Source organism: Bombina bombina, chromosome 7 (genome assembly GCF_027579735.1).
Source record: "Bombina bombina isolate aBomBom1 chromosome 7, aBomBom1.pri, whole genome shotgun sequence".
Lineage (NCBI taxonomy): Eukaryota > Metazoa > Chordata > Amphibia > Anura > Bombinatoridae > Bombina > Bombina bombina.
The window spans coordinates 13,839,973-13,857,276 of NC_069505.1; the positions used below are offsets into that span (position 1 = coordinate 13,839,973).

The 17,304-nt window shown below is 39.6% G+C and overlaps 2 non-coding genes across 2 annotated transcripts; both read right to left on the reverse strand.

Annotated features, from left to right (window-relative positions):
• Positions 1 to 101: 101 nt before the first annotated feature.
• Positions 102 to 173, reverse strand: TRNAP-CGG (transfer RNA proline (anticodon CGG)). The gene has a single exon. It is a non-coding gene; the product is annotated as a tRNA-Pro (tRNA).
• Positions 174 to 692: 519 nt separating this feature from the next.
• TRNAL-CAG (transfer RNA leucine (anticodon CAG)) lies at positions 693 to 775 on the reverse strand. The gene has a single exon. It is a non-coding gene; the product is annotated as a tRNA-Leu (tRNA).
• Between the last annotated feature and the right edge of the window lie 16,529 nt (positions 776 to 17,304).

The following is a 17,304-nucleotide window of genomic DNA, read 5'->3' on the forward strand; positions in this document are numbered from 1 at the left end:
CATATTGGGTTAGTATGATTACTATATTTTCAGGCAATATTTTTTAACAGTAGTGGCAGTATTCATTTTAGTATTGTAAATGTAGAAGATTAAAACTTGAAAGGTCCCACCGAGATTTGAACTCGGATCGCTGGATTCCGAGTCCAGAGTGCTAACCATTACACCATGGAACCCCTTTTTGTGCATTCGATGGATTCAGAGACCAGAGTGCTAACCATTACACCATGGAACCCTTCTTTGTGAATATTTTTCCTTCCTTTGTTTCTCAGTTACATGTGCATCAAACCAAATTATGATTTCAACTGTTAGAAGATAACCAATAATTTGGTTCAAAATTAAGAGATCTCTAAAGGCTTTGCTCTTATCATATAATATCAGATGTCATATCCAATTAAGAAGTAAGGAAGAAAACACAAAAAGGTTCCACCGAGATTTGGACTCGGATCACTGGATTCAAAGTCCAGAGTGCTACCCATTACACCATGGAACCAATGAGTAAATACCTTTTCTCTTTTACTTTTTTTTTTTTTTAAAGAGGGACGTTTAAATTTAAGGATGAAAATGCTTGTTGACCATTTAGAAGGAGTGTAAATACTTTGCCATACCATGTAAGAAGAAATTTTAAAGTATTCTGAAGATGTGCTTTTAACAATCCCATAACAGATTTAAGCATTCAGAAAAGAGTACGAATTTGTCAGAAGTGGGATTTGAACCCACGCCTCCAGAGGAGACTGCGACCTGAACGCAGCGCCTTAGACCGCTCGGCCATCCTGATGAAGTTGAGCGCTACCCAGCATGCTATAGAGCGTGTTTATTTTCTGAACCAAGTTGTCACTCATCAAAGCTTACAAGATATGTTATGAATTAATTTTCACGCATGTTCTGTATACAAAATGTAGTCATATTGGGTTAGTATGATTACTATATTTTCAGGCAATATTTTTTAACAGTAGTGGCAGTATTCATTTTAGTATTGTAAATGTAGAAGATAAAAACTTGAAAGGTCCCACCAAGATTTGTACTCGGATAGCTGGATTAAGAGTCTAGAGTGCTAAACATTACCCCATGGAACCCCTTTTTGTGCATTTGCTGGTTCAGAGTCCAGAGTGCTAACCATTACACCATGGAACCCTTCTTTGTGAATATGTTTCCTTCCTTTGTTTCTCAGTTACATGTGCATCAAACCAAATTATGATTTCAACTGTTAGAAGATAACCAATAATTTGGTTCAAAATTAAGAGATCTCTAAAGGCTTTGCCCTTATCATATAATATCAGATGTCATATCCAATTAAGAAGTAAATAAGAAAACACAAAAAGGTTCCACTGAGATTTGAACTCCGATCACTGGATTCAAAGTCCAGAGTGCTAACCATTACACCATGGAACCAATGAGTAAATACCTTTTCTCTTTTACTTTTTTTTTTTTTTTAAAGAGGGACGTTTTAATTTAGAAGGAGTGTAAATACTTTGCCATACCATGTAAGAAGAAATTTTAAAGTATTCTGAAGATGTGCTTTTAACAATCCCATAATAGATTTAAGCATTCAGAAAAGAGTACGAATTTGTCAGAAGTGGGATTCGAACCCAGGCCTCCAGAGGAGACTGCGACCTGAACGCAGTGCCTTAGACCGCTCGGCCATCCTGATGAAGTTGAGCACTCTCCAGGATGCTATAGAGCGTGTTTATTTTCTGAACCAAGCTATCACTCATCAAAGATTACAAGATATGTTAAGATATGTTATGAATTAATTTTCATGCATGTTCTGTATACAAAATGTAGCACTCTGGAATCTGAATCCAGCGATCCGAGTTCAAATCTCGGTGGACCTTTTCAAGTTTTAATCTTCTACATTTACAATACTAAAATGAATACTGCCACTACTGTTAAAAAATATTGCCTGGAAATATAGTAATCACACTAACCCAATATGACTACATTTTGTATTCAGAACATACGTTCAGGTCGCAGTCCACTCTGGAGGTGTGGGTTCGAAACCCACGTCTGAAAACTTCTTACTCTTTTCTGAATGCTTAAATCTGTTATGGGATGGTTAAAAGCACATCTTCAGAATAATTTAAAATTTCTTCTTACATGGTATGGCAAAATATTTACACTCCTTCTAAATGGTCTACAAGCATTTTTATCCTGATATTTAACCGTCCCTCTTTAAAAAAAAAAAAAAAAAGTAAAAGAGAAAAAGTATTTACTCATTGGTTCCATGGTGTAATGGTTAGCACTCTGGACTTTGAATCTCGGTGGAACCTTTTTGTGTTTTCTTATTTACTTCTTAATTGGATATGACATCTGATATCATATGATAAGAGCAAAGCCTTTAGAGATCTCTTAATTTTGAACCAAATTATTGGTTATCTTCTAATATTTGAAATCATAATTTGGTTTGATGCACATGTAACTGAGAAACAAAGGAAGGAAACAATGCACAAAAAGGGCTTCCATGGTGTTATGGTTAGCACTCTGGACTCTGAATCCAACAAATGCACAAAAAGGGGTTCCATGGTGTGATGGTTAGCACTCTGGACTATGAATCCAGCAATCTTAGTTCAAATCTCGGTGGAACCTTTCAAGTTTTAATCTTCTAGATTTACAATACTAAAATTAATGCTGCCACTACTGTTAAAAATATTGCCTGAAAATTAAGTAATCCTACTAACCCAATATGACTACATTTCATATACAGAACATGCATGAAAATTAATTCATAACATATCTTGTAAGTTTTGATGAGTGATAACTTGGTTCAGAAAATAAACACGCTCTATAGCTTCCTGGGAAGTGCTCAACTTTGTCAGGATGACCGAGTGGTCTCCTCTGGATCTAACAATTTCATAGTCGGTTCTGAATGCCTAAATCTGTTATGGGATTGTTAAAAGCACATCTTCAGAATACTTTAAAATTTTGTCTTACAGGGTATGGCAAAGTATTTACACTCCTTCTAAATGGTCAACAAGCGTTTTCTTCCTTTTATTTAACCTTCCCTCTTTAAAAAAAAAAAAGTAAAAGAGAAGGAGTGTTTAATCATTGGTTCCATGGTGTAAGGGTTGGCAGTCTGAATCCAGTGATCTGAGTTCAAATATCTGTGGAACCTTTTTGTGTTTTCTTATTTAGTTCTTAATTGGATATGACATTTAATATCTGCTATCATATGATAAGAGCAAAGCCTTCAGAGATCTATTAATTTTGAACCAAATTATTGGTTATCTTCTAAAAGTTGAAATCATAATTTGGTTTGAAGCACATGTAACTGAGAAATAAAGGAAAGAAATGAATGCATGCACTGGGGTTCCATGGTGTAAATATAGTAATCATACTAACCCAATCTGACTACACTTCAAATAGACTTGTGCATAATCGGAAAAAAAAATTCGGTTTGGTTCGGATCAATTCAGATTTTTTCGAATTTCGGTTCGGATCGATTCGAATTCGGAAAAATTTGGATGAATTTGTTTCGAATACGTTTCGGATTCATTCGGATTCGAATAAATTCGGGTGGATTTGGTTCGATTCGGTTCAGAAATTCGGAATTTCGGTGGGATATGCTGTGTATTAGACTAGTATTATGTACTGTATATTAGGTGTAACCCATAGCAGAGTGATATAACCTAATATACTGTTCAATACTAGTGTAATCCATTGCCATCCAAATCTACCGAATAAATCCAAACTAATTCGGATTTATTCAGTAGATTTGGCACTATTTCAATTCAGAAATTTGAATCGATCCGAATCTCCGAATTTAACGAATTCGGCCGAATTTCCGAATCCATCCGAAACGAATCGCACATATCTAATTTCGAATACAGAACGTGCATGAAAATTAATTCATAACATTTCTTGTAAGCTTTGATGAGTGATAACTTGGTTCAGAAAATAATATAACATGCTCTATAGCTTCCTGAACAATGCTCAAATTTGTCAGGATGACCAAGCAGTCTAAGGCAATGCGTTCAAATCGCAGTCTCTTCTGGAGGCGTGGGTTTGAATCCCACTTCTGACAATCTTGAACTCTTTTCTGAATGCTTAAATCTGTTATGGTATCGTTAAAAGCACATCTTCAGAATACTTTAAAATTTCTTCTTACATGGTATGGCAAAGTATTTACACTCCTTCTAAATGGTCAACAAGCATTTTCATCCTTATATTTAACCGTCCCTCTTTAAAAAAAAAAAAAAAAAGTAAAAGAGAAGAAACATCTACTCATTGATTCCATGGTGTAATGGTTGGCACTCTGCACTTTGAAACCAATGATCTGAGTTCAAATCTTGGTGGAACCTTTTTGTGTTTTCTTATTTACTTGTTAATTAGATATGACATCTAATATCTGATATCGTATTATAAGAGCAAAGCCTTCAAATTATTGGTTATCTTCTAACAGTTGAAATCATAGTTTGGTTTGATGCACATGTAACTGAGAAACAAAGGAAACAAACGAATACACACACCGGGGTTCCATGGTGTAATGGTTAGTAATCTGGACTCTAAATCCAGCTATCCGAGTTCAAATGCTTAACTTTCTTCTTACACGATATGGCAACGTTTTTACACTTCTTCTAAATGGTCAACATACGTTTTCATCCTTATATTTAACCGTCCCTCTTTAAAAAAAAAAAAAAGTAAAAGAGATGATTTATTGGTTGGTGTAATGGTTAGCACTCTGGACTTTGTATCCAGTGATCTGAATTCAAATCTCGGTGGAACCTTTTTGTGTTTTCTTATTTACTTCTTAATTGGATATGACATCTGATATCTGATATCATATAAGATCAAAGCCTTCAGAGTTCTCTTAATTTTGAACCAAATTATTGGTTGTCTTCTAACAGTTGAAATCATAATTTGGTTTGTTGCAGATGTAAATGAGAAACAATGGAAGGAAACAAGCACTCCATTTACTTGTGAGTTGTTTAGTACCCCATTGTGATATGTGGGCTAGCATTGCTGCTTCATAGTATCTAATAACAGAGGGTGAAGCAATACCTCCGTATTGTTTAGGGAATTGAAGGACTTTTCAGGCTACTCTTGCTGGTTTCCCTTGCCATATGTATCTGGTGAAACCGCTTTGGAATAGCATCAACAAGTACCTTGGGAGTCTAACAGGTTGGCACCAGAACAGGTAAGTTCATTTTGGCAGTATTCCTGATATAGCCTGGAAGTTCCATTTGGACCCCAGGGACCTCAGTTCAGTCAATAGGGGGTTGTAAATGTTTTGGATAAGTTGCGCAATATTATTAGAAATATATATACCTAAATGTTTAATGTTATCCTTTTTCCACTTAAAGTCATAGAAGTGTATTAGATCACGCATGTAATCCGTGGGGAAACCTCAAGAATATAATTCCATTTTTGAGGGATTCAGTTTGTAGTAGGACATTTCTCCGAAAAATTTCAAAAGGAACAGTAAGTATGGGATAGTATTCTTAGGAGAGGAGGAGAAAATAGTGATATAATCCGCGAAGAGTGCAATTTTGTAAGAGGTGCCATGTAAAGTAATACCCTGTAGGGAGGGCTCCTGGCAGATGAGTTCAGCAAAGGGTTCTATGGCAAGGGTAAACAACAGAGGAGACAAAGGGAAACTCTGTTGCATACCATTGGAGAGCAGGAAAGAAGTAGAGCAGAACCCATACCCCTGACCCTTGCTGTAGGAGAAAAATAGAGTGCCTTAATATGAGAGTGCATTTCTTCTGGGATCCTAAAGACTCCAAGGACCTACCATAAGTATTCCCACCGGACCCGATCAAATGCCGTTTCAGCATCTAAGGAAAGGATAGAGAAGGGTTTGTTGAGTCTAGTGGACTCCATTGTAATGTTGAGTGCCTGGTATTGTCAGGTCCCTCCTGATTGGGAATGAAGCCCACCTGGTCTTCATTAATTAGGTTAGGGAGCAGAACAGTGATTCGATTAGCTAAGATTTTAGAGTAGATTTTAATATCAGTGTTTATAAGGGAAATTGGCATGTAGCTATGGCATAGAGAGGGGTCCTTGACAGGTTTTTGGATAGTGATAATATTGGCCTCAAGGAACTCCCAACGAAAGGAGCCCTGCGAACCAGATATATGAAAGAAGCATTGAAGTAAGGGGGCAACTCCTCATGGTAGATTTTGTAAAAAAGAGAGGGGTAGCTGTCCGGGCCTGGAGCCTTAAGTTGTTTGACGTGTTTAATAACTCACTTAATCTCGGTCAAATATATGGGGCTTCTAAGAGATTCCAGCTCATCCCAAGATAACGTGGGAAGTTTGAGTTTTTTAAGGGTCTGCTAAATGATGACCCTAGGCATAGTGGGGGACTCAGATTATTTTGTGTTATACAATTCTTCGTAGTAAGAGGCGAATAGGGAACCTATGTGACTGGGCAGGGTAGAGGTCTGGCCTTTATGTTTAAGTAACTGTATGCGAGATACACTTTCTTTGTGTTGGAGTCTATTAGCTAAGAGACTATCAGCCTTATTACCCTTGTAGTAGAATAATTGTCTGGTCTTTATGTTGCATGCATTTTAATTCTAGGTCAGAGATACGGGCCTTAAGATCACTAATTGCATCAGTGTACCTTGGTGAGGGGGTTTTACGATTCTGTCTCTCTAAGTTTTTGAGCTCACTAAAGGCTTGTGACAAAGGTAGCCCCCAAGCCTTCCTAATGCTAGCCTGTTTGTTAATGATTAGCCTCTAATGGAAGCTTTAAGAGCCCCCCAGAAGGTATCATCTGCGACCGATTGAGTGTCATTCAGAGTGATTAGCTCCCGCAAGGCTTTCCTCAATTCTTCCCTAAAAGGGATATCAAAGAGTATTGTTTGAGGCATGGTCCATGATGCAGGGTGTGTCTTGTCTGGGGATTCACAAAGTGTGAAAAACCTGGTCGTGATCTGACATGGGCATACATGGATATTAACCTCTTTAGCATGATCTAAAGTTTGGGCTTGCCAGAAGATGTAGTATAGTCTGGTATAAGTTGAATGTGCATGGGAAAAGTGTGTGAAGTCTTTGTCACTCCATATGTCATATAGTTTGAATTTCAGTATAAGGGATCTAAATTTATGGGAAAGATTATCGCTTTGGGTATCCCTAGGGTTAGTTCTAACTGATTTTTTATCTAATAGAGTGTCCAAGACCATATTAAAATCCCGCCGATGATTACCCTACCCTGTTTGTATTTGTCAACTAATTTAGGAACTTGGGGAGATAGAGACTAACGTGTACAGTATTTGATTAAGTTTGCATTTTAAAATTACATATCTAGTTTGGGGATCCCTTTCTATGAATATTATCTTGCACGCAAGGGGCCTGTGGATTAGGATAGCAACCCCTCTAACTTTGGAAGAGTACGGAGTGAATTAAACTGTAGTACATTTTTTAGTGATGAGTCTAGGGATATCTCCATCCTTCCAGTGTGGCTCCTGCAGGCTAACCACATCTGCATTCAGGTGTGAGAGCAATCTAAGGAATATACTACTTTTTCCTGGCGAATTAAACAGAGACACCAACTATAACAGTAAATCAGTTCAACGGTCTCTGTAGGCATAATGTGAATTAGAAGCAGAATTCAGGCCGATGATTAGTCAAGGGACTTTTTCATGAAAAGAGAGTTGATGCTTTGGTTGTTTTAGGTCTTTGTTCTTTAACCTGCCATTCTGGAGCAGAAGCTCTGAGCCTGGCCTGAGAGGATGGTTGGACATTTCTTACGGGTGGGTGTAGGCCCCAAGATTCCAGAAGAGATAAGCCTTGGCTGAGACTGGTGACTGTGTGAGCCTGGTTGTCTTTTGTAATGACTATTTTGATTGGAAAACCCCATGTGTTTTTGATATTTTCTGTCCTTAGGACTTTGGTTATTGGGGAAAACAATCTCCTTTGCTGGAGAGTATGTTGAGATAGATCCTGCAGCAGTTGAATCTCCCGAAATCTCTCATATAGGGAAGGCTTGCGAAAAGCCACTTGTAAGATCCAATCTTTGAGACTGTAACTGTGGAAACATACAATAACGTCTCTTGTTTTGTCTGAAGAGAGTGATCTGGGCCTGAGAGCTCAGTGACATCTCTCCAAGGTATTGAATGGCATTTCAAATGATCCGAGAAGTTCCTTAAATAGGTCTGAGAAAAAAACCTGAAGCTCAGAGGGTGACACTATTTCGGGGATGTCTCTAAACCGTATGTTTCTTCTGCGGGACCTGCATTTTAGGTCCGCCAACTTAAATTCTAATTGTGCAATCTGGTCCCATAAAACTTCGGAATATGAAAGAAGACTGGTATGGTCAGTGGACAGATCATCGTGTTTATGTTCAAGAGCATCCACCGCTCACCAATCTCTGATATATCTTTATGTAGTTCAGCTGAACTCCGATGGATCTCCTGCGTAATTTAAAGAGTTTGGGCAGCATACATCTTCTGCATAGTACACTCCATGATGTACTTTGGAGAAACCTCACAAGAGTTGATACTGGACTGGGAGTCTTCCACCTGGGAGTCTTGGTCTACTTAATTAGTTACCGACTTGGTGGGCCCTTGATGGGCTGGTAGCGAGAAGTGATCTTCTTAATTTTACTCTAGGCTTTAGATTGCCTCCTGGCGGTATGAGGCATTTCAATAGAAGATTTTTAGGCCCCGCTTGCCTTAGAATGGAAGCACACACTTTCAGTAGCAAGCAAACTATATTCCAGAATGAATAGGTTTTTATAGTAGTTATAATGACAAATTACATACTAAGGTAAAGAACAGTAGTTGAGCCCCAATGCGCACATGCTGAAAAGTTAGGCAACCACTCTGACTGTCTCGCCATCCTGCTTACCACATCAACGGCTAGATTTAGAGTTCGGCGGTAGCCGTCAAAACCAGCGTTAGAGGCTCCTAACGCTGGTTTTGGGCGCCCGCTGGTATTTGGAGTCAGTGATTAAAGGGTCTAACGCTCACTTTACAGCCGCGACTTTTCCATACCGCAGATCCCCCTACGCCATTTGCGTAGCCTATCTTTTCAATGGGATCTTTCTAACGCTGGTATTTAGAGTCGTTTCTGCAGTGAGCGTTAGAGCTCTAACGACAAGATTCCAGCCGCCTGAAAATAGCAGGAGTTAAGAGCTTTCTGGCTAACGCCGGTTTATAAAGCTCTTAACTACTGTACCCTAAAGTACACTAACACCCATAAACTACCTATGTACCCCTAAACCGAGGTCCCCCCACATCGCCGCCACTCGATTAAACATTTTAACCCCTAATCTGCCGACCGCCACCTACGTTATACTTATGTACCCCTAATCTGCTGCCCCTAACACCGCCGACCCCTGTATTATATCTATTAACCCCTAACTTGCCCCCCACAACGTCGCCGCAAGCTACTTAAAATAATTAACCCCTAATCTTCCGACCGCAAATCGCCGCCACCTACGTTATCCCTATGTACCCCTAATCTGCTACCCCTAACATCGCCGACCCCTATGTTATATTTATTAACCCCTAATCTGCCCCCCACAACGTCGCCGACACCTACCTACACTTATTAACCCCTAATCTGCCGAGCGGACCTGAGCGCTACTATAATAAAGTTATTAACCCCTAATCCGCCTCACTAACCCTATCATAAATAGTATTAACCCCTAATCTGCCCTCCCTAACATCGCCGACACCTACCTTCAATTATTAACCCCTAATCTGCCGACCGGAGCTCACCGCTATTCTAATAAATGTATTAACCCCTAAAGCTAAGTCTAACCCTAACACTAACACCCCCCTAAGTTAAATATAATTTTTATCTAACGAAATAAATTAACTCTTATTAAATAAATAATTCCTATTTAAAGCTAAATACTTACCTGTAAAATAAATCCTAATATAGCTACAATATAATTTATAATTATATTATAGCTATTTTAGGATTAATATTTATTTTACAGGTAACTTTGTATTTATTTTAACCAGGTACAATAGCTATTAAATAGTTAAGAACTATTTAATAGTTACCTAGTTAAAATAATAACAAATTTACCTGTAAAATAAATCCTAACCTAAGATATAATTAAACCTAACACTACCCTATCAATAAAATAATTAAATAAACTACCTACAATTACCTACAATTAACCTAACACTACACTATCAATAAATTAATTAAACACAATTGCTACAAATAAATAAAATTAAATAAACTATCTAAAGTACAAAAAATAAAAAAGAACTAAGTTACAGAAAATAATAAAATATTTACAAACATAAGAAAAATATTACAACAATTTTAAACTAATTACACCTACTCTAAGCCCCCTAATAAAATAACAAAGCCCCCCAAAATAAAAAATTCCCTACCCTATTCTAAAATACAAATATTACAAGCTCTTTTACCTTACCAGCCCTGAACAGGGCCCTTTGCGGGGCATGCCCCAAGAATTTCAGCTCTTTTGCCTGTAAAAAAAAACATACAATACCCCCCCCCCCCAACATTACAACCCACCACCCACATACCCCTAATCTAACCCAAACCCCCCTTAAATAAACCTAACACTACCCCCCTGATGATCTTCCTACCTTGTCTTCACCATGCCAGGTTCACCGATCCGTCCTGGCTCCAAGATCTTCATCCAACCCAAGCGGGGGCTAGACATCCACTGAAGAAGTCCAGAAGAGGGTCCAAAGTCTTCCTCCTATCCGGCAAGAAGAGGACATCCGGACCGGCAAACATCTTCTCCAAGCGGCATCTTCTATCTTCTTCCATCCGATGACGACCGGCTCCATCTTGAAGACCTCCAGCGCGGATCCATCCTCTTCTTCCGACGACTAGACGACGAATGACGGTTCCTTTAAGGGACGTCATCCAAGATGGCGTCCCTCGAATTCCGATTGGCTGATAGGATTCTATCAGCCAATCGGAATTAAGGTAGGAATTTTCTGATTGGCTGATGGAATCAGCCAATCAGAATATAGTTCAATCCGATTGGCTGATCCAATCAGCCAATCAGATTGAGCTCGCATTCTATTGGCTGTTCCGATCAGCCAATAGAATGCGAGCTCAATCTGATTGGCTGATTGGATCAGCCAATCGGATTGAACTTGATTCTGATTGGCTGATTCCATCAGCCAATCAGAAAATTCCTACCTTAATTCCGATTGGCTGATAGAATCCTATCAGCCAATCGGAATTCGAGGGACGCCATCTTGGATGACGTCCCTTAAAGGAACCGTCATTCGTCGTCTAGTCGTCGGAAGAAGAGGATGGATCCGCGCTGGAGGTCTTCAAGATGGAGCCGGTCGTCATCGGATGGAAGAAGATAGAAGATGCCGCTTGGAGAAGATGTTTGCCGGTCCGGATGTCCTCTTCTTGCCGGATAGGAGGAAGACTTTGGACCCTCTTCTGGACTTCTTCAGTGGATGTCTAGCCCCCGCTTGGGTTGGATGAAGATCTTGGAGCCAGGACGGATCGGTGAACCTGGCATGGTGAAGACAAGGTAGGAAGATCATCAGGGGGGTAGTGTTAGGTTTATTTAAGGGGGGTTTGGGTTAGATTAGGGGTATGTGGGTGGTGGGTTGTAATGTTGGGGGGGGGGGTATTGTATGTTTTTTTTTACAGGCAAAAGAGCTGAAATTCTTGGGGCATGCCCCGCAAAGGGCCCTGTTCAGGGCTGGTAAGGTAAAAGAGCTTGTAATATTTGTATTTTAGAATAGGGTAGGGAATTTTTTATTTTGGGGGGCTTTGTTATTTTATTAGGGGGCTTAGAGTAGGTGTAATTAGTTTAAAATTGTTGTAATATTTTTCTTATGTTTGTAAATATTTTATTATTTTCTGTAACTTAGTTCTTTTTTATTTTTTGTACTTTAGATAGTTTATTTAATTTTATTTATTTGTAGCAATTGTGTTTAATTAATTTATTGATAGTGTAGTGTTAGGTTAATTGTAGGTAATTGTAGGTAGTTTATTTAATTATTTTATTGATAGGGTAGTGTTAGGTTTAATTATATCTTAGGTTAGGATTTATTTTACAGGTAAATTTGTTATTATTTTAACTAGGTAACTATTAAATAGTTCTTAACTATTTAATAGCTATTGTACCTGGTTAAAATAATTACAAAGTTGCCTGTAAAATAAATATTAATCCTAAAATAGCTATAATATAATTATAATTTATATTGTAGCTATATTAGGATTTATTTTACAGGTAAGTATTTAGCTTTAAATAGGAATCATTTATTTAATAAGAGTTAATTTATTTCGTTAGATAAAAATTATATTTAACTTAGGGGGGTGTTAGTGTTAGGGTTAGACTTAGCTTTAGGGGTTAATACATTTATTAGAATAGCGGTGAGCTCCGGTCGGCAGATTAGGGGTTAATAATTGAAGGTAGGTGTCGGCGATGTTAGGGAGGGCAGATTAGGGGTTAATACTATTTATGATAGGGTTAGTGAGGCGGATTAGGGGTTAATAACTTTATTATAGTAGCGGTGAGGTCCGCTCGGCAGATTAGGGGTTAATAAGTGTAGGCAGGTGTCGGCGACGTTGTGGGGGGCAGATTAGGGGTTAATAAATATAACATAGGGGTCGGCGATGTTAGGGCAGCAGATTAGGGGTACATAGGGATAACGTAGGTGGCGGCGGTTTACGGAGCGGCAGATTAGGGGTTAAAAGTGTAATGCAGGGGTCAGCGATAGCGGGGGCGGCAGATTAGGAGTTAATAAGTGTAAGGTTAGGGGTGTTTAGACTCGGGGTACATGTTAGGGTGTTAGGTGCAGACGTAGGAAGTGTTTCCCCATAGGAAACAATGGGGCTGCGTTAGGAGCTGAACGCTGCTTTTTTGCAGGTGTTAGGTTTTTTTTCAGCTCAAACAGCCCCATTGTTTCCTATGGGAGAATCGTGCACGAGCACGTTTTTGATGCCGGCCGCGTCCGTAAGCAACTCTGGTATCGAGAGTTGCATTTGCGGTAAAAATGCTCTACGCTCCTTTTTTGGAGCCTAACGCAGCATTTGTTTGAACTCTCGATACCAGAGTTAAATTTATGGTGCGGCCAGAAAAAAACCCGCGGAGCGTTAACAGCCCTTTTACCGCCAAACTCCAAATCTAGCCGCAAGTGAGGAAAAAACCTCACTGAGAGCCAAAAAAATGTAAATGGCCTAGGAGATCCAACGTAGAAGCCAGGTGGCGCAAACACATATGACATATGGGTGGAAGTGCTCAGCAGCAAGTAATAGGGCCTTTCTGTAAATGACTGTGCATGTGAGTTAGAGCTAAAACATGTGATACAGACAGCGGGTAATTAGGAGTAAATAGAGCATGTACATCAACACCAATTACCTAGGCCCTAACCCTCACCTCAGGGAAAAAAGAGGATACGACCTGAAGGAAGGGAAAAATGAGAGGGGAAATGACCCACCCAGACACGCTGGGCAGGAGCGGGGAGGTGAGGGGTAAGGTTCACAAACAATCTACTTAGAGGATAACACTTCAACTGACCAAACAGTGTATATACAAATGTTATAAGGCAATAAACACTTTGAGAGTACCCTATGTCTAGCAATAAGAGGCTAATTTTATATAACTAGAGTCCAGTTCCTAGTGGCATATATTGAAGAGTCTGCTGTGCAGTAGGGGCTTCTTGAAATTGATACTTTGTGTAAGGCACAGTATCAGAAAGGTAACCTTCCCCTGACACACAGGATCTGAATAAGAACCTTATTGCCCTCTTTATATTCAGAGGTGTAAATAGGGAGGCACAATAATTATATATTGGGCAGATGCCCCTAATAAAATGAGTAGCCGCCTGGTGCAAATATGGTGAGTTTACTAGAAGGGCTTGGGCGAGGTGTATACACCTTCAGTGCCGGTCAAGACTCCAAGTTATGTGCTTAAGTTGGAATTGATCTGGGGATATTAACTGAGAAGTTCAAGGGGCTCCCTGACACTGTGTGTGCATTAAATAAGTTGGATCTCAGCCAGTAATATGGCTGCAGCGTTACTCCGCAAGTGGTTCAGTTGCAGATCTAAGTCTGTAACCTCTGATCCCACCAGAGAGGAGGGGATCTCGAAAAGGGCCTGCTGGAGCAGGTCAGGTCCCCGTATTCTTAGGTGCAGAGCACCCTTGTCCAGAATTCCACTGACAGTCGGGCCTTCAGAGTGGGAGAGGAAGTCAAGATGGCAGCCGTTCGCGCCACTCCACTTACCGCCGGCTTACACAGGAACCCCAGGTAGGAGAGAAGTAGAGTTTGTGTGGGTGCACAAGGCCACACATTGATGCTCCTTAGTCTGGTTATGGGAGTCTGATGGGAAACTTGAGTTTGTTGTGGTCGCGGGTCAGAGTCACGCAGGCTATGTGGAGTCGCTAGGCCTCAATACGCTGGTGATCTTAAGGGGGAACTTCTGTGTGCTTTTGATCACAGCGCTAGCCCTCTTAGCAGTAGCTATTGCTCCGTAGCGGAGCCCCGGCCCTCCGGAGCTGTTGTCAGGTGGTTCCGCAGGTAGACTCAGTTGCAAGGCTGCAAATAAAGTGTAGGCCTCATCTACACCCACTGTAGGATGATTCCAAGTCAGCGTCCTGAGACAAGATAGCAAATAAAGTCCCGCTATGAAAGGCAACCAAGGAGCCAAAATGGAATACCAAAAGTCCAGGTATACAGATAGTAGTAAGGAGAATAACTACTGAAAACTTCCTCACTAGTTTTATAAGCTTTATTAATATATTAAAAGTGGAGCTCTCCTCTGGTGCCTCCACTCAGCTCGGCAGCTAACTCCGCCCCTTGACAACATTAAAAATGTGTGTCTTTCTCAGTTTTGTATACAGAACATGCATAACAATTAATTCATATCTTGGAAGATTTGATGAGTGATAACTTGGTTAAGAAAATAGCAAAACATGCACTATAGCTTCCTGCACTATGCTCAACTTTGACAGAATGGCTGAGAAGTCTTAGGCAATGCGTCCAGGTTGCAGTCTTCTCTGGAGGCGTGGGTTCGAATCCCACTTCTGACAATTTTGTACTTTTTTCTGAATGCTTAAATTTGTTATGGGATCATTAAAAGCACATCTTCAGAATACTTTAAAATTTCTCCTTACGTGGTAAGGTTTCTATCCTACAAAGTATTTACACTCCTTCTAAATTGTTAACAAGTGTTTGCATCCTTATATTTAACCATCCTTCTTTAAAATTAAAAAAAAAAGTAAAAGAGAAGATGCACCTACTCATTGGTTCCATGTTCCATTAGTTAGCACTCTGGACTTTGAATCCAGTGATCCATTTTCAAATCTCGGTGCAAACTTTTAAGTTTTAATATTTTGCATTTACAATACTAAAATGAATACTGCCACTACTGTTAAAAATATTGCCTGAATATTGCCTGCGCACTGCTCACCTTTGTCAGGATGGCCGAGCAGTCTAAGCCGCTTCGTTCAGGTCGCAGTCTCCTTTGGAGGCTTGGGTTTGAAACCCACTTCTGACAATTTCGTACTCTTTTCTGAATGCTTAAATCTGTTATGGGATTGTTAAAAGCACATCTTCAGAATACTTTAAAATTTCTTCTTACATGGTATGGCAAAGTATTTACACTCCTTCTAAATGATCAACAAGCATTTACATCCTTATATTCAACCGTCCCTCTTTAAAAATAAGTAAAAGAGAAGACACAATACTCATTGGTTTCATGGTGTAATGGTTTAATAATTTTATGACATTTATTCCATATATTAAGGGATATTGTTATCAAGTAATAGCTGCAGGGATGTTTGTTTTAGCTGATCTAATTATTGTGGAATATGTCAATGTATCAATTAATAATATGTTCATGTTAACTATGTTTATCTGACTAGTGTTGTAATTTTATAATGTGTCTTTTTAATGATATGTATCACTTTTTGACCCTGGAATGAAGCATGTTGCTCTCAGAGCTAGCTCCCCATGCGTTATTTCCATTGAATGGGTTTTTAAATGTAGCTTTCACTAGTTTGGTTTATACCGCACAAGAATTTACCCCTGAAGAAGTCTGCACTACATGCAGATGAAACGCGTAGGGACTGTTTAGTGAAGCTTTGTGTTTTACTTTGAGCTTTCACGGACCTCCCAGACTGTTCAGTTTTTCTGAAGCCATAATACGGTTCTTCTTATCCTTAAAGGAACACTAAACACAAAATTTTCTTTCATGATTCAGATAGAGCATGCCATTTTAAGCAACTTTCTAATTTACTCATATTATCAATTTTTCTTCGTTCTCTTGCTACCTTTATTTTAAAAGCAGGAATGGGATGCATAGGAGGAGTTAATAACTATGTAATAGCTATTGTACCTAGTTAAAATAAATTTAAATTTGCCAGTAAAATAAATATAAATCCTAAAATAGCTACAATATAATTATTAGTTATATTGTAGCTACAGGGAGTGCAGAATTATTAAGCAAATGAATATTTTGACCACATCATCCTCTTTATGCATGTTGTCTTACTCCAAGCTGTATAGGCTCGAAAGCCTACTACCAATTAAGCATATTAGGTGATGTGCATCTCTGTAATGAGAAGGGGTGTGGTCTAATTACATTAACACCCTATATCAGGTGTGCATAATTATTAGGCAACTTCCTTTCCTTTGGCAAAATGGGTCAAAAGAAGGACTTGACAGGCTCAGAAAAGTCAAAAATAGTGAGATATCTTGCAGAGGGATGCAGCACTCTTAAAATTGCAAAGCTTCTAAAGCGAGATCATCGAACAATCAAGCGTTTCATTCAAAATAGTCAACAGGGTCGCAAGAAGCGTGTGGAAAAACCAAGGCGCAAAATAACTGCCCATGAACTGAGAAAAGTCAAGCGTGCAGCTGCCAAGATGCCACTTGCCACCAGTTTGGCCATATTTCAGAGCTGCAACATCACTGGAGTGCCCAAAAGCACAAGGTGTGCAATACTCAGAGACATGGCCAAGGTAAGAAAGGCTGAAAGACGACCACCACTGAACAAGACACACAAGCTGAAACGTCAAGACTGGGCTAAGAAATATCTCAAGACTGATTTTTCTAAGGTTTTATGGACTGATGAAATGAGAGTGAGTCTTGATGGGCCAGATGGATGGGCCCGTGGCTGGATTGGTAAAGGGCAGAGAGCTCCAGTCCGACTCAGACGCCAGCAAGGTGGAGGTGGAGTACTGGTTTGGGCTTGTATCATCAAAGATGAGCTTGTGGGGCCTTTTCGGGTTGAGGATGGAGTCAAGCTCAACTCCCAGTCCTACTGCCAGTTTCTGGAAGACACCTTCTTCAAGCAGTGGTACAGGAAGAAGTCTGCATCCTTCAAGAAAAACATGATTTTCATTCAGGACAATGCTCCATCACACGCGTCCAAGTACTCCACAGCGTG